The following is a 20,903-nucleotide window of genomic DNA, read 5'->3' as shown; positions in this document are numbered from 1 at the left end:
TTATTACTCACTATGGTCAGTGTTTACTCCCTAAGGGTACTGTTACTCTCTAGAGGTACTGTTACTCACCAGTGGTCAGTGTTACACCCTAAGGGTACTGTTTCTCACCAATGGTCAGTGTTACTCTCTGGGGGTAATGTTACTCACTAGGGGTATTATAACTCATTATGGCCAGTGTTACTATCTGGGGTACTATTACTCACTATGGTCAGTGTTTACTCTCTGGGGTACTATTACTCACTATGGTCAGTGTTACTCTCTGGGGTACAATTACTCACTATGGTCAGTGTTCCTCATTAGGGGTACTGCTACTCCAGTAAGGGCTAGATTACGAGGTTGAGAGCTTATATGCGTTTCGCAAACCTGTAATCTCCTCTCAGTTTGTTATTTCCGTGTGCGCTACTGAGGGTGATATTACGGGTTGGGAGCACAGATATCCCTCCCTCACGATTGCATCCTTGCGCTCCACAGCACGCATGATCATGGATGATTCTCCTCCCTTAAACTGAATGGAGTCTCGTTTTCATGCCGACAGCCCTCATAGCTACAGCTCACGTCACCCTCGTTCGGAAAAAGACAGCAATATATATTATACAATATATAGTTACGTGTTTATATGTGTATAAATGTATTAATATAGATACATACACACATAAATACATTCATATACCTATATACAGGGAGTGCAGAATTATTAGGGGGAAAACGAGTATTTTGAACCACATCATCCTCTTTATGCATGTTGTCCTTACTCCAAGCTGTATAGGCTCGAAAGCCTACTACCATTAAGCATATTAGGTGATGTGCATCTCTGTAAAGAGAAGGGGTGTGGTCTAATGACATCAACACCCTATATCAGGTGTGCATAATTATTAGGCAACTTCCTTTCCTTTGGCAAAATGGGTCAAAAGAAGGACTTGACAGGCTCAGAAAAGTAAAAAATAGTGAGATATCTTGCAGAGGGATGCAGCACTCCTTAAAATTGCAAAGCTTCTGAAGCGCGATCATCGAACAATCAAGCGTTTCATTCAAAATAGTTCAACAGGGTCGCAAGAAGCGTGTGGAAAAACCAAGGCGCAAAATAACTGCCCATGAACTGAGAAAAGTCAAGCGTGCAGCTGCCAAGATGCCACTTGCACCAGTTTGGCCATATTTCAGAGCTGCAACATCACTGGAGTGCAAAAAAGCACAAGGTGTGCAATACTCAGAGACATGGCCAAGTAAGAAAGGCTGAAAGACGACCACCACTGAACAAGACACACAAGGCTGAAACGTCAAGACTGGGCCAAGAAATATCTCAAGACTGATTTTTATAAGGTTTTATGGACTGATGAAATGAGAGTGAGTCTTGATGGGCCTAGATAGATGGGGCCCGTGGCTGATTGGTAAAGGGCAGAGAGCTCCAGTCCGACTCAGACGCCAGCAAGGTGGAGGGTGGTGTACTCGTTTGGGCTGGTATCATCAAAGATGAGCTTGTGGGGCCTTTTCGGGTTGAGGATGGAGTCAAGCTCAACTCCCAGTCCTACTGCCAGTTTCTGGAAGACACCTTCTTCAAGCAGTGGTACAGGAAGAAGTCTGCATCCTTCAAGAAAAACATGATTTTCATGCAGGACAATGCTCCATCACACGCGTCCAAGTACTCCACAGCGTGGCTGGCAAGAAAGGGTATAAAAGAAGAAAATCTAATGACATGGCCTCCTTGTTCACCTGATCTGAACCCCATTGAGAACCTGTGGTCTATCATCAAATGTGAGATTTACAAGGAGGGAAAACAGTACACCTCTCTGAACAGTGTCTGGGAGGCTGTGGTTGCTGCTGCACGCAATGTTGATGGTGAACAGATCAAAACACTGACAGAATCCATGGATAGCAGGCTTTTGAGTGTCCTTGCAAGGAAAGGTGGCTATATTGGTCACTGATTTGTTTTTGTTTTGTTTTTGAATGTCAGAAATGTATATTTGTGAATGTTGAGATGTTATATTGGTTTCACTGGAAAAAATAAAATATTGAAATGGGTATATATTTGTTTTTTGTTAAGTTGCCTAATAATTATGCACAGTAATAGTCACCTGCACACACAGATATCCCCCTAAAATAGCTAAAACTAAAAACAAACCAAAAACTACTTCCAAAAATATTCAGCTTTGATATTAATGAGTTTTTTGGGTTCATCGAGAACATGGTTGTTCAATAATAAAATTAATCCTCAAAAATACAACTTGCCTAATAATTCTGCACTCCCTGTAGGTTATGTGTTTATGTGTATAGATGTACTAATATAGATACATACACACATAAATACATTCATATACCTATATAGTTATGTGTTTATGTGTATAGATGTATTAATATAGATACATACACATAAATACATTCATATACCTATATAGTTATGGGTTTATGTGTATAGATGTACTAATATAGATACATATACACATAAATACATTCATATATCTATATAGTTATGTGTTTATGTGTATAGATGTACTAATATAGATTCATACACACATAAATACATTCATATACCTATATAGTTATGTGTTTATGTGTATAGATGTACTAATATAGATACATACACACATACATTCATATACCTATATAGTTATGTGTTTATGTGTATAGATGTATTAATATAGATACATACACACATAAATACATTCATATACCTATATAGTTATGTGTTTATGTATATAGATGTACTAATATAGATACATACACACATAAATACATTCATATACCTATATAGTTATGTGTTTATGTGTATAGATGTACTAATATAGATACATACACACATACATTCATATATCTATATAGTTATGTGTTTATGTGTATAGATGTATTAATATAGATACATACACACATAAATGCATTCATATACCTATATAGTTATGTGTTTATGTGTATAGATTTACTAATATAGATACATACACACATAAATACATTCATATACCTATATAGTTATGTGTTTATGTGTATAGATGTACTAATATAGATACATACACACATACATTCATATACCTATATAGTTATGTGTTTATGTGTATAGATGTACTAATATAGATACATACACACATACATTCATATACCTATATGTTTATGTGTATACATTTATTAATATAGATACATACACACATACATTCATATACCTATATAGTTATGTGTTTATGTGTATAGATGTATTAATATAGATACATATACACATAAATACATTCATATACCTATATAGTTATGTGTTTATGTGTATAGATGTACTAATATAGATACATACACACATACATTCATATACCTATATAGTTATGTGTATAGATGTACTAATATAGATACATACACACATAAATACATTCATATACCTATATGTTTATGTGTATACATTTATTAATATAGATACATACACATATAAATACATTCATATACATAGAGGTATGTGTATAGATGTATTAATATAGATGTAATTATATAGATACATACACATATAAATACATTCATATACCTATATAGTTATTGTGTTTATGTGTATAGATGTATTAAATAGATACATACACACATAAATACATTCATATACCTATATAGTTATGTGTTTATATGTGCACAGATATATTAATATAGATACATACACACATAAATACATTCATATACCTATATAGTTATGTGTTTATGTGTATAGATGTATTAAATAGATACATACACATATAAATACATTCATATACATAGAGGGTATGTGTATAGATGTATTAATTTAGATACATACACATATAAATACATGTATATATATATATATATATATATATATATATATATATATATTTAAAGAGATATATATCTTATATAAGTTGTTCCAATAGATCCTAGGTAAAAGCCACTTTTATTTCTAAAATCTGACAGTTCCTCTTATAACTTCTATGTGCAATATGATTATTAAATCCATTTTTATTAGACCGTGGTAATATAAGCATTACTGTACTTTACATTGTATTTTTGATGTGATTTATGACACATTTAAGGTTTGCACTTTGCTTTTCAGAAGCTGTGCCAACCAAAGCACCAATCACATTTATTTCCCACTTGTATGTGAGTAGAATTTCGTTAAAGTCACAATTTTGCACAAAACGCGAGCGTGCAGAGCATTGCGCACAACTGTAATTTAGCCTTAATGGTCAGTGTTACTCATCAATGGTCAGTGTTACACTCTAGGGGTAGTTTTACTAATGGGTCAGTGTTACTCTCTAGGGGTATGGTTAATAATGGTCAGTGTTACTCTCTGGGGGGGTAACTGTTACTAATAATCAGTGTTACTCTTTAGGGGTATGGTTAATAATGGTCAGTTTTACTCTCTAGGGGTACGGTTACTATGGTCAGTGTTACTCTCTAGGGCTACTGTTACTATTTGGTCAGTGTAACTCTCTAGGGCTACTGTTACTAATGGTCAGTGTAACTCTCTAGGGGTATGTTACTAATTGCCAGTGTAACTCTCTATGGGTACAGTTACTAACGGTCAGTGTTACTCTATTGGGTTACTATTACTAATGGTCAGTGTAATTCTCTAGGGGTATAGTTACAGTGTTAATCTATAGGGTATTATTACTAATGGTCAGTGTTACTCTCTAGGGATACTGTTACTAATGGTCAGTGTAACTCTTCAGGGGTTACGGTTACTAACTGCCAGTGTTTACTCTCTAGGGGTATGGTTACTAACGGTCAGTGTAACTCTCTAGGGGTATGGTTACTAATAGTCAGTGTAACTCTCTAGGGTACTGTTACTAATGGTCGTGTTACTCTCTATGGGTATGGTTACTAATGTTCAGTGTTACTAATGGTCAGTGTAACGCTCTAGGGCTATGGTTAATAATGATCAGTGTTACTCTATAGGGCTACTGTTACTAATGGTCAGTATTACTCTCTAGGGCTACTGTTACTAATGGTCAGTCTAACTCTCTAGAAATACGGTTACAAATGGTCAGTGTTACTCTCTAGGTCTACTGTTACTAATGGTCAGTATTACTCTCTAGGGCTACTGTTACTAATGGTAAGTGTAACTCTCTAGGGGTACGGTTACTAATGGTCAGTGTTACTCTCTGGGGGTACTGTTGCAAATGGTCAGTGTAACTCTAGTGGTACAGATTCTAATGGTCAGTGTAACTCTCTAGGGATACGGTTACTAATGGTCAGTGTTACTCTCAAGGGGTACTGTTACTAATGGTCAGTGTTACTCTCAAGGGGGACTGTTACTAATGGTCAGTGTAACTCTCTAGGGGTACTGATACTAATGGTCAGTGTCACTTTATAGGGGATCTCTTACTAATGGTCAGTGTAACTATAGGGCTACTGTTACTAATGGTTGGTCAGAGTAACTCTATAGGGCTACTGTTACTAAATGTCAGTGTTACTCACTATGGTCAGTGTAACTCTAGGGGTACTGTTACTAATGGTCAGGGTTACTCTCTAGGGGTACTGTTACTAAAGGTCTGTGCAACTCTCTAGGGGTACTGTTACTAGTGGTCAGTGTAACTCTCTAAGCCTACTGTTACTGATATGGCTACTGTTACTAATGTTCAGTGTAGCTCTATAGGGCTACTGTTACTTAATGTCAGTGTAACTCTCTAGGGATATGGTTACTAATGGTCAGTGTTACTCTCAAGGGGTACAATTACTAATGGTCAGTGTTATTCTCTAGGGGTACTGTTACTAATGGTCAGTGTTATTCTCTAGGGGTACTGTTACTAATGGTCAGTGTAGCTGCTTAGGGGTTTGTTACTAATGGTCAGTGTAGCTCTATAGGGGTACTGTTACTAATGGTCAGTGTAACTATAGGGCTACTGATACGAATGGTCAGAGTAACTCTATAGGGCTACTGTTATTAAAGGTCAGAGTTACTCTATAGGGGTACTTTTACTAATGGTGAGTGTTACTCACTATGGTCAGTGTAACTATAGGGCTACTGTTACTAAAAGTCAGTGTTACTCACTAAGGTCAGTGTAACTTTCTAGGGGAATGGTTACTAATGGTCAGTGTTACTCTCTTGGGGGACTGTTACTAATGACCAGTGTAACTCTATAGGGCTACTGTTACTTAATGTCAGTGTAACTCTTTAGGGGTACTGTTACTAATGGTCAGTGTAGCTCTATAGGGTTATGTTACTAATGGTCAATGTCACTCTATAGGGGTAATGTTACTAATGGTCAGTGTAACTCTCTAGGGGTACTGATACTAATGGTCAGGTCACTTTATAGGGGTACTCTTACTAATGGTCAGTGTAACTATAGGGCTACTGTTACTAATGGTTGGTCAGAGAAACTCTATAGGGCTACTGTTACTAAGAGTCAGTGATACTCACTATGGTCAGTGTAACTCTCTAGGGGTACTGTTACTAATGGTCAGGGTTACTCTCTAAGGGTACTGTTACTGAAGGTCAGTGTAATTCTCTAGGGGTACTGTTACTAATGGTCAGTGTAACTCTATAGGGCTACTGTTACTAATGGTCAGTGTAACTACAGGGGTACTGTTACTAATGGTCAGTGTAGCTCTATAGGACTACTGTTACTTAATGTCAGTGTAATTCTCTAGGGATACGGTTACTAATGGTCAGTGTTACTCTCTAGGGGTACTGTTACTAATAGTCAGTGTAGCTCTATAGGGCTACTGTTACTTAATGTCAGTGTAACTCCTTAGGGGTACTGTTACTAATGGTCAGTGTCACTCTATAGGGGTATTGTTACTAATGGTCAGAGTAACTCTATAGGGCTACTGTTACTAATGGTCAGAGTAACTCTATAGGGCTACTGTTACTAAAGGTCAGTGTAACTCTATAGGGGTACTTTAACTAATGGTCAGTGTTACGCACTATGGTCAGTGTAACTCTCTAGGGAAACTGTTACTAATGGTCAGTGTTACTCTCTAGGGGTACTGTTACTAAAGGTCAGTGTTACTCTCTAGGGGTACTGTTACTAAAGGTCAATGTAACTCTCTAGGGGTACTGTTACTAATGGTCAGTGCATCTCTCTAAGGCTACTGTTACCAATGGTCAGTGTTACTATCTAGGGATACTGTTACCAATGGTCAGTGTTACTTTCTAGGGGGAATGGTTACTAATGGTCAGTTTTACTCTCTAGGGGTACTGTTACTAATGGTCAGTGTAACTCTGGGGGTACAATTACTAATGGTCAGCGTAACTCTATAGAGGTACTGTTACTAATGGTCAGTGTAACTCCATAGGGCTACTGTTACTTAATGTCAGTTTAACTCTATAGGGGTACTGTTACTAATGGTTGGTCAGAGTAACTCTATAGGGCTACTGTTACTAAAAGTAAGTGTTACTCACTAAGATCAGTGTAACTTTCTAGGGGAATGGTTACTAATGGTCAGTGTTACTCTCTAGGGGTATTGTTACTAATAGTCAGTGTTACTCTATTGGGGGACTGTTACTAATGGTCAGTGTAACTCTATAGGGCTACTGTTAATTAATGTCAGTGTAACTCTTTAGGGGTACTGTTACTAATGGTCAGTGTAGCTCTATAGGGTACTGTTACTAATGGTCAATGTCACTCTATAGGGGTAATGTTACTAATGGTCAGTGTAACTCTCTAGGGGTACTGATACTAATGGTCAGTGTCACTTTATAGGGGTACTCTTACTAATGGTCAGTGTAACTATAGGGCTACTGTTACTAATGGTTGGTCAGAGAAACTCTATAGGGCTACTGTTACTAAGAGTCAGTGATACTCACTATGGTCAGTGTAACTCTCTAGGGGGTACTGTTACTAATGGTCAGGGTTACTCTCTAAGGGTACTGTTACTGAAGGTCAGTGTAATTCTCTAGGGGTACTGTTACTAATGGTCAGTGTAACTCTAAAGCTACTGTTACTAATGGTCAGTGTAACTCTATAGGGCTACTGTTACTAATGGTCAGTGTAACTACAGGGGTACTGTTACTAATGGTCAGTGTAGCTCTATAGGACTACTGTTACTTAATGTCAGTGTAATTCTCTAGGGATACGGTTACTAATGGTCAGTGTTTACTCTCTAGGGGTACTGTTACTAATAGTCAGTGTAGCTCTATAGGGCTACTGTTACTTAATGTCAGTGTAACTCCTTAGGGGTACTGTTACTAATGGTCAGTGTCACTCTATAGGGGTATTGTTACTAATGGTCAGAGTAACTCTATAGGGCTACTGTTACTAATGGTCAGAGTAACTCTATAGGGCTACTGTTACTAAAGGTCAGTGTAACTCTATAGGGGTACTTTAACTAATGGTCAGTGTTACGCACTATGGTCAGTGTAACTCTCTAGGGAAACTGTTACTAATGGTCAGTGTTACTCTCTAGGGGTACTGTTACTAAAGGTCAGTGTTACTCTCTAGGGGTACTGTTACTAAAGGTCAATGTAACTCTCTAGGGGTACTGTTACTAATGGTCAGTGCATCTCTCTAAGGCTACTGTTACCAATGGTCAGTGTTACTATCTAGGGATACTGTTACCAATGGTCAGTGTTACTTTCTAGGGGGAATGGTTACTAATGGTCAGTTTTACTCTCTAGGGGTACTGTTACTAATGGTCAGTGTAACTCTGGGGGTACAATTACTAATGGTCAGCGTAACTCTATAGAGGTACTGTTACTAATGGTCAGTGTAACTCCATAGGGCTACTGTTACTTAATGTCAGTTTAACTCTATAGGGGTACTGTTACTAATGGTTGGTCAGAGTAACTCTATAGGGCTACTGTTACTAAAAGTCAGTGTTACTCACTAAGGTCAGTGTAACTTTCTAGGGGAATGGTTACTAATGGTCAGTGTTACTCTCTAGGGGTATTGTTACTAATAGTCAGTGTTACTCTATTGGGGGACTGTTACTAATGGTCAGTGTAACTCTATAGGGCTACTGTTAATTAATGTCAGTGTAACTCTTTAGGGGTACTGTTACTAATGGTCAGTGTAGCTCTATAGGGTACTGTTACTAATGGTCAATGTCACTCTATAGGGGTAATGTTACTAATGGTCAGTGTAACTCTCTAGGGGTACTGATACTAATGGTCAATTTCACTTTATAGGGGTACTCTTACTAATGGTCCATGTAACTATAGGGCTACTGTTACTAATGGTTGGTCAGAGAAACTCTATAGGGCTACTGTTACAAAAAGTCAGTGATACTCACTATGGTCAGTATAACTCTCTAGGGGTACTGTTACTAATGGTCAGGGTTACTCTCTAAGGGTACTGTTACTGAAGGTCAGTGTAATTATCTAGGGGTACTGTTACTAATGGTCAGTGTAACTCTATAGGGCTATGGTTACTAATGGTCAGTGTAACTACAGGGGTACTGTTACTAATGGTCAGTGTAACTACAGGGGTACTGTTACTTAATGTCAGTGTAATTCTCTAGTGATACGGTTACTAATGGTCAGTGTTACTCTCTAGGGGTACTGTTAGTAATAGTCAGTGTAGCTTTATAGGGCTACTGTTACTTAATGTCAGTGTAACTCCTTAGGGGTACTGTTACTAATGGTCAGTGTCACTATATAGGGGTACTGTTACTAATGGTCAGTGTAACTCTATAGGGCTACTGTTACTAATGGTCAGAGTAACTCTATAGGGCTACTGTTACTAAAGGTCAGTGTAACTCTATAGGGGTACTATAATGGTCAGTGTTACTCACTATGGTCAGTGTAACTCTCTAGGGATACTGTTACTAATGGTCAGTGTTACTCTCTAGGGGTACTGTTACTAAAGGTCAGTGTAACTCTCTAGGGGTACTGTTACTAATGGTCAGTGCATCTCTCTAAGGCTACTGTTACCAATGGTCAGTGTTACTATCTAGGGATACTGATACCAATGGTCAGTGTTACTTTCTAGGGGGAATGGTTACTAATGGTCAGTTTTACTCTCTAGGGGTACTGTTACTAATGGTCAGTGTAACTCTGGGGGTACAATTACTAATGGTCAGCGTAACTCTATGGAGGTACTGTTACTAATGGTCAGTGTAACTCCATAGGGCTACTGTTACTTAATGTCAGTTTAACTCTATAGGGGTACTGTTACTAATGGTTGGTCAGAGTAACTCTATAGGGCTACTGTTACTAATGGTCAGTGTAATTCTATAGGGGTACTGTTACTTATGGTAAGTGTAGCTCTATAGGGGTACTGCTACTAATAGTCAGTTTAACTCTATAGGGGTAATGTTACTAATGGTCAGTGTTACCCTCTAGGGGTACTGTTACTAATGGTCAGTGTCTCTTTATAGGGATACTGTTACTAATGGTCAGTGTAAGTCTATAGGGGTACTGTTACTAATGGTCAGCGTAACTCTCTAGGGGTACTGATACTAATGGTCAATGTAACTCTATAGGAGTAATGTTACTAATGATCAGTGTAACTCTCCAGGGGTACTGTTACTAATGGTCATTGTAACTCTCTATGGCTAGTGTTACTATCTAGGGCTACTGTTAGCAATGGTCAGTGTTACTCTCTAGGGGAATGGTTACTAATGGTCAGTGTTACTCTTTAGGAGTACTGAAACTAATTGTCAGTTTAACTTTCTATGGGTACTGTTACTAATGCTCAGTGTTACTCTCTAGGCGTACTGTTACTAATGGTCAGTGTAACGCTCTGGGGGTACTATTACTAATGGTCAGTGTACCTCTATGAGGGAACTATTAATAATAGTCAGTGTTACTCTCTGTGGGTATTATTTACTATGGTCAGTGTTAAAGGGACAGTATACACTCATTTTCATATAACTGCATGTAATAGACACTACTATAAAGAATAAGATGCACAGATTGTGATATAAAAATCCAGTATAAAACTGTTTAAAAACTTACTTAGAAGCTGTCAGTTTAGCTTTGTTGAAAAGGTAGCTGGAAAGCCCACTGCACGTGGGAAATAAGACACTCCCCCTCCCTTTGCATATGAAAAGACCCTTTACACAAACAGGAGCAAGCTGGAGTAGGTATACGTCTGTATTCACATAAAACTTTGAGGCTTGGTTAGGAGTCTGAAAATCAGAGCAATGTTATTTAAAAATAAGTAAAACTATACATTTATTTTTTTTAAAAACTTTATGGGCTATATAAATAGATCATCTACAAAACATTTATGCAAAGAAAAAATGAGTGTATAATGTCCCTTTAACCTCTGGGGGTATTATTACTCACTATGGCCAGTGTTACTCTTTAGGGGTACTGTTACTAATGGTCAGTGTTACTCATTATGGTCAGTTACTCTCTGTGGGTATTACTATTCACTATTGTCAGTGTTAATATCTGAGGGTATTATTACTCACTATGGTCAGTGTTACTATCTAGGGGTACTGTTACTAATGGTCAGTGTTATTCTCAGTGGATATTATTACTCACTATGGTCAGTGTTAAACTCTGGGGTATTATTATTCACTATGGTCAGTGTTACTCTCTAGGGGTACTGTTACTAATGGTCAGTGTTACTCTCAGTGGATATTATTACTCACTATGGTCAGTGTTATATTCTAGGGGTACTGTTACTAATGGTCAGTGTTACTCTCTAGGGGTACTCTTATTACTGGTCAGTGTTACTCTCAGTGGGTATTATTACTTACGATGGTCAGTGTTACTCTCTAGGGTAATATTAATCAATACGGTCAGTGTTATTTTTTTGGAAGTACTGTTACTAATGGTCAGTGCAACTCTCTAGGGTTACTGTTACTAATGGTCAGTGTTACTCTTAGTGGATAACTATTACCAACTATGGTCAGTGTTACTCTCTGGGGGTACTATTACTCACTACTGTCAGTGTTACTCTCTGGGAGTACTGTTACTAATGGTCAGTGTAACACTCTAGGGGTACTGTTACTAATGGTCAGTGTTAACCTCTGGGGTATTATTACTCACTATCGTCAATGTTACTCTCTATGGGGTAATGTTACTAATGATCAGTATAACTCTCTAGCGTACTGTTACTAATAGTCAGTGCTACTCTCAGTGGTATTATTACTCACTATGGTCAATGTTACTCTCTAGGGGTACTGCTACTAATGGTCAGTGTTACTCTCAGTGGGTATTACTTACTATGGTTAGTATTACTCTCTGGGGGTACTATTACCAACTATGGTCAGTGTTACTCTCTGTGAGTACTGTTACTAATTGCAAGTGTTACTCTCTAGGGGGTACTGTAACTAATGGTCAGTGTTACTCTCTAGGGGTATGGTTACTAATAGTGTTACTCTCTAGGGGTACTGTTACTAATTGTCAATGTAACTCTCTAGGGGTACTGTTACTAATGGCCAGTGTTACTCTCAGTGGGTATTATTACTCACTATGGTCAGTGTTACTCTGTAGGGGTAATGTTACTAATGGTCAGTGTAACTTCTCTAAGGGTGCTGTTACTAATGGTCAGTGTTACAAAAGTGAGTAATAATATGTCAGAGGTTAAAAGAGAGTAATAATATGCCAGAGGTTAAATGTTACTCTTTAGGGGTACTTTTACTAATTATCAGTGTTACTCTCTAGGGGTACAGTTACTAATGGTCAGTGTTACTCCCTAGGGATACTGTTACTAATGGTCAATGTTACTCTCTAGGGATAATGTTACTATTAATCAGTGTAACTCTCTAGGGGTACTGTTACTAATGGTCAGTGGTACTCTCTAGGGATACTGTTACTATTGGTCAGTGTAACTCTCTAGGGGTACTGTTACTAATGGTCAGTGTTACTCTCTAGGGATACTGTTACTATTGGTCAGTGTAACTCTCTAGAGGTACTGTTACTAATGTTTAGTGTTACTCTCTGGGAGAGCTATTACTCACTATGGTCAGTGTTACTCTCTGGGGTAATATTACTCACTATGGTCAGTGTTACTCTCTGGTGGTAATATTACTCAATATGGTCAGTGTTACTCTCTGGGGGTACTGTTACTCACTAGAGGTTAGTGTCAAATAATGGAAGTACTGTTAATAAATGCAACAATGTTCTTCTCTGTTTCTTTCAGGATTTCCACACACCCGGGCATTTGAAGGTAAGAAGGCAGAATCCCAGTGGGATTAGAGGGACATGTAACTAATTATATAGAAAATAAATTATACAGATTAAAACCATTTTACAATATATTTTTATTATCTGTTTCGTCCCCTTTTCCTGTAATTTGTGAGGTTTTCCAGTTCTAAGAATTAAAATTGCACGGTGCAGATGTCACATAATCCTGCTTATACCTATCCCGGCTTAGCCTCAGTAAAGCAGATACTGTAAAACAATGCAAGTTTTACTAACATACTGGCAGCGGCTATTTACTGTATATCTAGTCCAGTAATAAGTCTGCATTGTTACTACAGATAAAGGAAGTGGTCAGGGCTGTTGGTCTATTGAAAAGCAATTGTAGCAAACAAGGTGATAATGTATTGCAAAACTGCAGAAAGATCTTGTAATTACATTGTTTATACATCACCCAAAATTGCCCCTCCTAGCCAAGCTCCTCCTTTCCTGGCAAGTGCCATCTCTCCTAGCCCAGCTCCATCCCTCCTAGCCCAGTGCCATCCTATTAGCTCAACGCCATCCAACCCAGCGACATCCCTCCTAGACCAGCACCATCTAGTCCAGCTCCATCCCTCCTAGACCAGTGCCAGCTTCCTAGCCCAGCGCCATCCCGCCCAGCTCCATCCACCAATACTGCCATCCAGCCCAGCGTTATCCCTCCTAGCACCATTCCTCCTAGCCCAGAGCTATACCTCCTAGCGCCATCCCTCCTAGCCCAGCGCCATCCCTCCTAGCCCAGCTCCATCCCTCCTAGCCCAGTGCCATCCCTCCTAGCCCAGTGCCATCCAACCCAGCGCCATCCCTCCTAGACCAGCACCATCTATCCCAGCTCCATCCCTCCTAGCCCAGCGCCATCCAGCCCAGCTCCATCCACCAATACTGCCATCCAGCCCAGAGTTATCCCTCCTAGCTCCATTCCTCCTAGCCCAGAGCTATACCTCCTAGCGCCATCCCTCCTAGCCCAGCGCCATCCCTCCTAGTGCCATCACTCCTAGCCCAGCACCATCCCTCCTAGTGCCATCCCTCCTAGCGCCATCCCTCCTAGCCCAGCGCCATCCCTCCTAGTGCCATCACTCCTAGCCCAGCACCATCCCTCCTAGTGCCATCCCTCCTAGCCCTGCGCATTCCAGCTCAGCGCCATCCCTCCTAGCCCAGCGCCATCCCTCCTAGCTAAGTGCCATCCAGCCCAGCGACATACCACCTACCCCAGCGCCATCCAGCCCAGCACCATACAGCTCAGTGCCATCCATCCTAGACCAGCGTCATCCCTCCTATCCCAGTGCCATCACCCAATACTGCCATCCAGCCCAGCATTATCCCTCCTAGCACCATGCCTCCTAGCCCAGCGCCATCCCTCCTAGCCCAGTGCCATCCTCCTAGCTCAACGCCATCCAACCCAGCGCCATCCCTCCTAGACCAGCACCATCTATCCCAGCTCCATCCCTCCAAGCCCAGTGCCAGCTTCCTAGCCCAGTGCCATCCAGCCCAGCTCCATCCACCAATACTGCCATCCAGCCCAGAGTTATCCCTCCTAGCACCATTCCTCCTAGCCCAGAGCTATACCTCCTAGCGCCATCCCTCCTAGCCCAGCGCCATCCCTCCTAGTGCCATCCCTCCTAGCCCTGCGCATTCCAGCTCAGCGCCATCCCTCCTAGCCCAGCGCCATCCCTCCTAGCCCAGCGCCATCCCTCCTAGCCCAGCGCCATCCCTCCTAGCCCAGCGCCATCCAGCCCAGCGACATACCACCTAGCCCAGCACCATACAGCTCAGTGCCATCCATCCTAGACCAGCGTCATCCCTCCTATCCCAGTGCCATCACCCAATACTGCCATCCAGCCCAGCATTATCCCTCCTAGCACCATCCCTCCTAGCCCAACGCCATCCCTCCTAGCCCAGCACCATCCAGCTCAGCGCCATCCCTCCTAGCCCAGCACCATCCAGCCCAGGGCCATCCCTCCTAGTGCCATCACTCCTAGCCCAGCCATCCAACCCAGCGCCATCCCTCCTAGACCAGCACCATCTAGCCCAGTGCCATCCCTCCTAGCCCAGTGCCATCCAGCCCAGCGCCATCCCACCTAACCCAGCGCCATCCAGCCCAGCACCATACAGCCCTAGCGCCATCCATCCTAGCCCAGCGTCATCCCTCCTAGCACCATTCCTCCTAACCCAGCACTATCCCTCCTAGCCCAGTACCATCCAGCTCAGCGCCATCCCTCCTAGCACCATCCCTCCTAGCCCAGTGCCATCCCTCCTAGCCCAGCCATCCAGCCCAGGGCCATCCCTCCTAGCCCAATGCCATCACTTCTAGCGCCATACCTCCTAGCACCATCCCTCCTAGCCCAACGCCATACAGCCCAGCACTATCCCTTTAAGCACCATCCCTCCTAGCCCAGTGCCATCCCTCGTAGCCGAGCCATCCCTCCTAGCACCATCCTTCCAAGCCCAGCGCAATCCCTTCTAGTGCCATCCCTGCCAAGTACCCACTCTATATTAGCTGTATGGCAGATGTCTTCATACTGTGGGATAGATCCCTCATACTCAGATCATTTATAGGGTACTGATACTGCATCATTTTCTCCTCTCTCCTGTACAGGATGTGGGAGACCAGCAATATCAGACCGTATTGTAGGTGGGCAAGATGCACTGTATGGGCAGTGGCCGTGGCAAGTCAGCCTAAGGAGGAATGGCTACCATATCTGTGGCGGGTCCCTGATTGACACTCAGTGGGTCGTGGGTGCAGCGCATTGTTTTATAAAGTGAGAGCATAAACTGAGCCTCATACAGGCATTATCCTCAGAGAACCACACACTGGTCATAACACTGTCCTGTGTCATCATGTAAAGTGTCATTAGCAACAGAGATCCATGATGAATTTGTCTGCACATGAAGACGTATAGTGTAATATGAATAGTGTAGTATTCCATACTGAGAGCATCAGGTGCTTAAGGGACAGTGTAGTCAAAATAAAACTCATGTTGCAAATAGAGCATGTATTTTTATACAACTTTCCAATTTACTTTTATCATCAAATGTGATTGTTCTCTTGGTATTCTTAGTTGAAAGTGAAACCTAGGTAGGCTCATATGCCAATTTCAAAACCTGTGAAGGCCGCCTCTTATCTCAGTGCATTTGACAGGTGGGTGTTAGTTCATGTGTGCCATATAGATTACATTGTGCTTATTCCTGTGGAGATACTTATAAGACGACACTAATTGGCTAAAATCAAGTTTGTCAAAAGAACTGAGATAAGGGGGCAGTCTGCAGAGGTGTAGATACATGTTAATCATAGAGGTAAAAAGTATATTAATATAACTGTTGGTTAAGCGAAAACTGGGGAATCCTATATAATAAAAGGCCAAGTGTGTTTGTCCGAAGCTGTCATGCGCAGTAGAGACTGCGTGCAAGGACAAACACACCTGGCGTTCCAACTGACCTGGCATCTGGCGTGTGGTGGAGTGGGCGTGACGTGGACAGATGCAGGGCCGAATGCCGTAAGAGACAGAGAGCGCAAAAGAGAAAAAAAAAAAAGAGAGCGAGAAAAAGAGAGCGAGAAAAAGAGAGCGAGAAAAAGAGAGCGAGAAAAAGAGAGCGAGAGAAAGAGAGAGAGAGTAAAAGAGAGGGGAGAAAGAGAGAGAGAGTAAAAGAGAGGGGAGAAAGAGAGAGAGAGTAAAAGAGAGGGGAGAAAGAGAGAGAGAGTAAAAGAGAGGGGAGAAAGAGAGAGAGAGTAAAAGAGAGGGGAGAAAGAGAGAGAGAGTAAAAGAGAGGGGAGAAAGAGAGAGAGAGTAAAAGAGAGGGGAGAAAGAGAGAGAGAGTAAAAGAGAGGGGAGAAAGAGAGAGAGAGTAAAAGAGAGGGGAGAAAGAGAGAGAGAGTAAAAGAGAGGGGAGAAAGAGAGAGAGAGTAAAAGAGAGGGGAGAAAGAGAGAGAGAGTAAAAGAGAGGGGAGAAAGAGAGAGAGAGTAAAAGAGAGGGGAGAAAGAGAGAGAGAGTAAAAGAGAGGGGAGAAAGAGAGAGAGAGTAAAAGAGAGGGGAGAAAGAGAGAGAGAGTAAAAGAGAGGGGAGAAAGAGAGAGAGAGTAAAAGAGAGGGGAGAAAGAGAGAGAGAGTAAAAGAGAGGGGAGAAAGAGAGAGAGTAAAAGAGAGGGGAGAAAGAGAGAGAGCAAAAGAGAGGGGAGAAAGAGAGAGAGCAAAAGAGAGGGGAGAAAGAGAGAGAGCAAAAGAGAGGGGAGAAAGAGAGAGCGCAAAAGAGAGGGGAGAAAGAGAGAGCGCAAAAGAGAGGGGAGAAAGAGAGAGAGCAAAAGAGAGGGGAGAAAGAGAGAGCGCAAAAGAGAGGGGAGAAAGAGAGAGAGCAAAAGAGAGGGGAGAAAGAGAGAGCGCAAAAGAGAGGGGAGAAAGAGAGAGCGCAAAAGAGAGGGGAGAAAGAGAGAGAGCAAAAGAGAGGGGAGAAAGAGAGAGAGCAAAAGAGAGGGGAGAAAGAGAGAGAGCAAAAGAGAGGGGAGAAAGAGAGAGCAAAAGAGAGGGGAGAAAGAGAGAGAGCAAAAGAGAGGGGAGAAAGAGAGAGCAAAAGAGAGGGGAGAAAGAGAGAGAGCAAAAGAGAGGGGAGAAAGAGAGAGAGCAAAAGAGAGGGGAGAAAGAGAGAGCAAAAGAGAGGGGAGAAAGAGAGAGCAAAAGAGAGGGGAGAAAGAGAGAGCAAAAGAGAGGGGAGAAAGAGAGAGCAAAAGAGAGGGGAGAAAGAGAGAGCAAAAGAGAGGGGAGAAAGAGAGAGCAAAAGAGAGGGGAGAAAGAGAGAGCAAAAGAGAGGGGAGAAAGAGAGAGCAAAAGAGAGGGGAGAAAGAGAGAGCAAAAGAGAGGGGAGAAAGAGAGAGCAAAAGAGAGGGGAGAAAGAGAGAGCAAAAGAGAGGGGAGAAAGAGAGAGCAAAAGAGAGGGGAGAAAGAGAGAGCAAAAGAGAGGGGAGAAAGAGAGAGCAAAAGAGAGGGGAGAAAGAGAGAGCAAAAGAGAGAGGGAGAAAGAGAGAGCAAAAGAGAGAGAGAAAGAGAGAGCAAAAGAGAGGGAGAAAGAGAGAGCAAAAGAGAGGGGAGAAAGAGAGAGCAAAAGAGAGGGGAGAAAGAGAGAGCAAAAGAGAGGGGAGAAAGAGAGAGCAAAAGAGAGGGGAGAAAGAGAGAGCAAAAGAGAGGGGAGAAAGAGAGAGCAAAAGAGAGGGGAGAAAGAGAGAGCAAAAGAGAGGGGAGAAAGAGAGAGCAAAAGAGAGGGGAGAAAGAGAGAGCAAAAGAGAAGGGGGAAAGAGAGAGCAAAAGAGAGGGGGGAAAGAGAGAGCAAAAGAGAGGGGGGACAGAGAGAGAGCAAGGGGTGGGACCGCTGTACTGCAAAAAATGGCCCGTGTACACGGGCTTTAGGACTAGTGGGTAATAAAGGGATTATCTATCTTTGTAAACAACTAACATTCTGCAGTAGACTTTCCCTTTAGTGTAGGTGCTGCCTTCTGGCATTCAAAGCTGTAACTCACCTATCAAGAGTTTTCAGATCTGCTCAAGCTCACACAATCTGCTCAAGCTCACACAATCTGCTCAAGCTCTGTCATACTCTGCAAGGGAGCAGGTTCAGGAGTAAGGAGCTGTTGTGCAGAGGTGTCAGGTTTTGGGATTAATGTTGTGTTTTGTCTGCGTGAGTCTTTCCTTTTAGGCATAATTAAACAGGTACAAGGTTTTAGGAAATAAAGGAGATGGTTTTATTTATAGGATAAAGCAATGCAGAGATATGCAATTAGATAAGAAAGTCTATAAGTTGTTGTATTAGGCAGGAATACAGTTCTTTATAATAACAGGCAGGATACTTGCATATGCTCTAGACTGGAACAGTGAAATTACACGCAGGAAAGCAGAGCTTTGTAATAACAAGCAGGATACTTGCATATGCTGTAGAACTGGAGCTGAGTAGAATCAGGCAGGAAAACAGAGCTTGTATAACAGACAGGATACTTGCATATGCTGTAGACTGGAACTGTGAAGTATCAGGCAGGGAAACAGTTCTTTGTAATAACAGGCAGGGATGCAAAGCTTTGTAATAACAAACAGGATGATATTTGCGTATGCTGTAGACTGGAAACTGTGAAGTATCAGGCAGGAAAACAGTTCTTTGTAATAACAGGCAGGGATGCAAAGCTTTGTAATAACAAACAGGATATCTGCATATGCTGTAGACTGGTACTTTAAGGAAACTTGCATAAACTGCAAACTGGTACTTTGTAGAAACAAACAGGATGTTTGCATAGACTGCAATTGGAACTTTGTAGTATCAGGAAACAAGCAAGCAAAAGTACCTGAATCAGTCCTTAGGAAATAAAGTTTTAGGCAAGTTCAATTGCCAGGAATTCAGTCCAAAAATGAAACACAGTACCAAGGAATTATCCAGAAGAGAAGTCAGTATTTGAAACAGAAGTAAGGAACCAGGAAATCCAAGATAACTGTATCTCTCACAGGAAACAGGAGCAGAGAGTCTTTTAGAGTATAACTCTTAATGTGAAAGCACCAAATTGCAAACAAAGCTCCCAGATAAAGGCAGGCTGCTGATTAAATGATTTCTTTCAGCTGGCAAGCAGGTGGAGCCAGAGAGCCAAAGTTGCAGCAAACAGAAAATGACAATATTCCTGCCCTGTGATCAAGCCATCTGGTGGCTTAGTGGTAACACAACAGGCTGGGAAACAACAGCTGCAGAAATAGAGACAGGTCCCAGGTTCAATTCCAGGCTGAAACCTGACAAGCTCACACAATCTGCTCAAGCTCACACAAACTGCTCAAGCTCACACCATCTGCTCAAGCGCACACCATCTGCTCAAGTGCACACAATCTATTTAACCAGTTCTAATAAAGCTCACATGATTTACCAGCAGCTTGGAGTTTTGAGACATTGTAGAGAACAAGAGAGAGGGCTAGACCTAAAGTATTCTCTAAACAATGTTCTGCCATAGAAAGTACTGACAGCACCTTCTTGCTGGTCAATCACTAGAATTTATAAAAAAGCAATGAATCATTGTCACATATAGTCATATGTAGGTAAATCATTGTCACATATAGTCATATGTAGGTAAATCACTGTCACATATAGTCATATGTAGGTAAATCATTGTCATATGTAGTCATATGTAGGTAAATCATTGTCACATATAGCCATATGTAGGTAAATCATTGTCACATATAGTCATATGTAGGTAAATCATTGTCACATATAGGTAAATCATTGTCACATATAGTCATATGTAGGTAAATCATTGTCACATATAGTCATATGTAGGTAAATCATTGTCACATATAGGTAAATCATTTTCACATTTAGTCATATGTAGGTAAATCATTGTCACATGTAGTCATATGTAGGTAAATCATTGTCACATATAGTCATATGTAGGTAAATCATTGTCATATGTAGGTAAATCATTTTCACATTTAGTCATATGTAGGTAAATCATTGTCACATGTAGTCATATGTAGGTAAATCATTGTCATATGTAGTCATATGTAGGTAAATCATTGTCACATATAGTCATATGTAGGTAAATCATTGTCACATTTAGTCATATGTAGGTAAATCATTGTCATATGTAGGTAAATCATTTTCACATTTAGTCATATGTAGGTAAATCATTGTCATATGTAGTCATATGTAGGTAAATCATTGTCACATATAGTCATATGTAGGTAAATCATTTTCACATTTAGTCATATGTAGGTAAATCATTGTCACATATAGTCATATGTAGGTAAATCATTGTCATATGTAGTCATATGTAGGTAAATCTGTCACATTTAGTCATATGTAGGTAAATCATTGTCATATGTAGTCATATGTAGGTAAATCATTTTCACATTTAGTCATATGTAGGTAAATCATTGTCACATGTAGTCATGTGTAGGTAAATCAT

Source organism: Bombina bombina, chromosome 11 (assembly GCF_027579735.1).
Source record: "Bombina bombina isolate aBomBom1 chromosome 11, aBomBom1.pri, whole genome shotgun sequence".
Classification (NCBI taxonomy): Eukaryota; Metazoa; Chordata; class Amphibia; order Anura; family Bombinatoridae; genus Bombina; species Bombina bombina.
Note: the sequence above shows the minus strand (reverse complement) of the source record.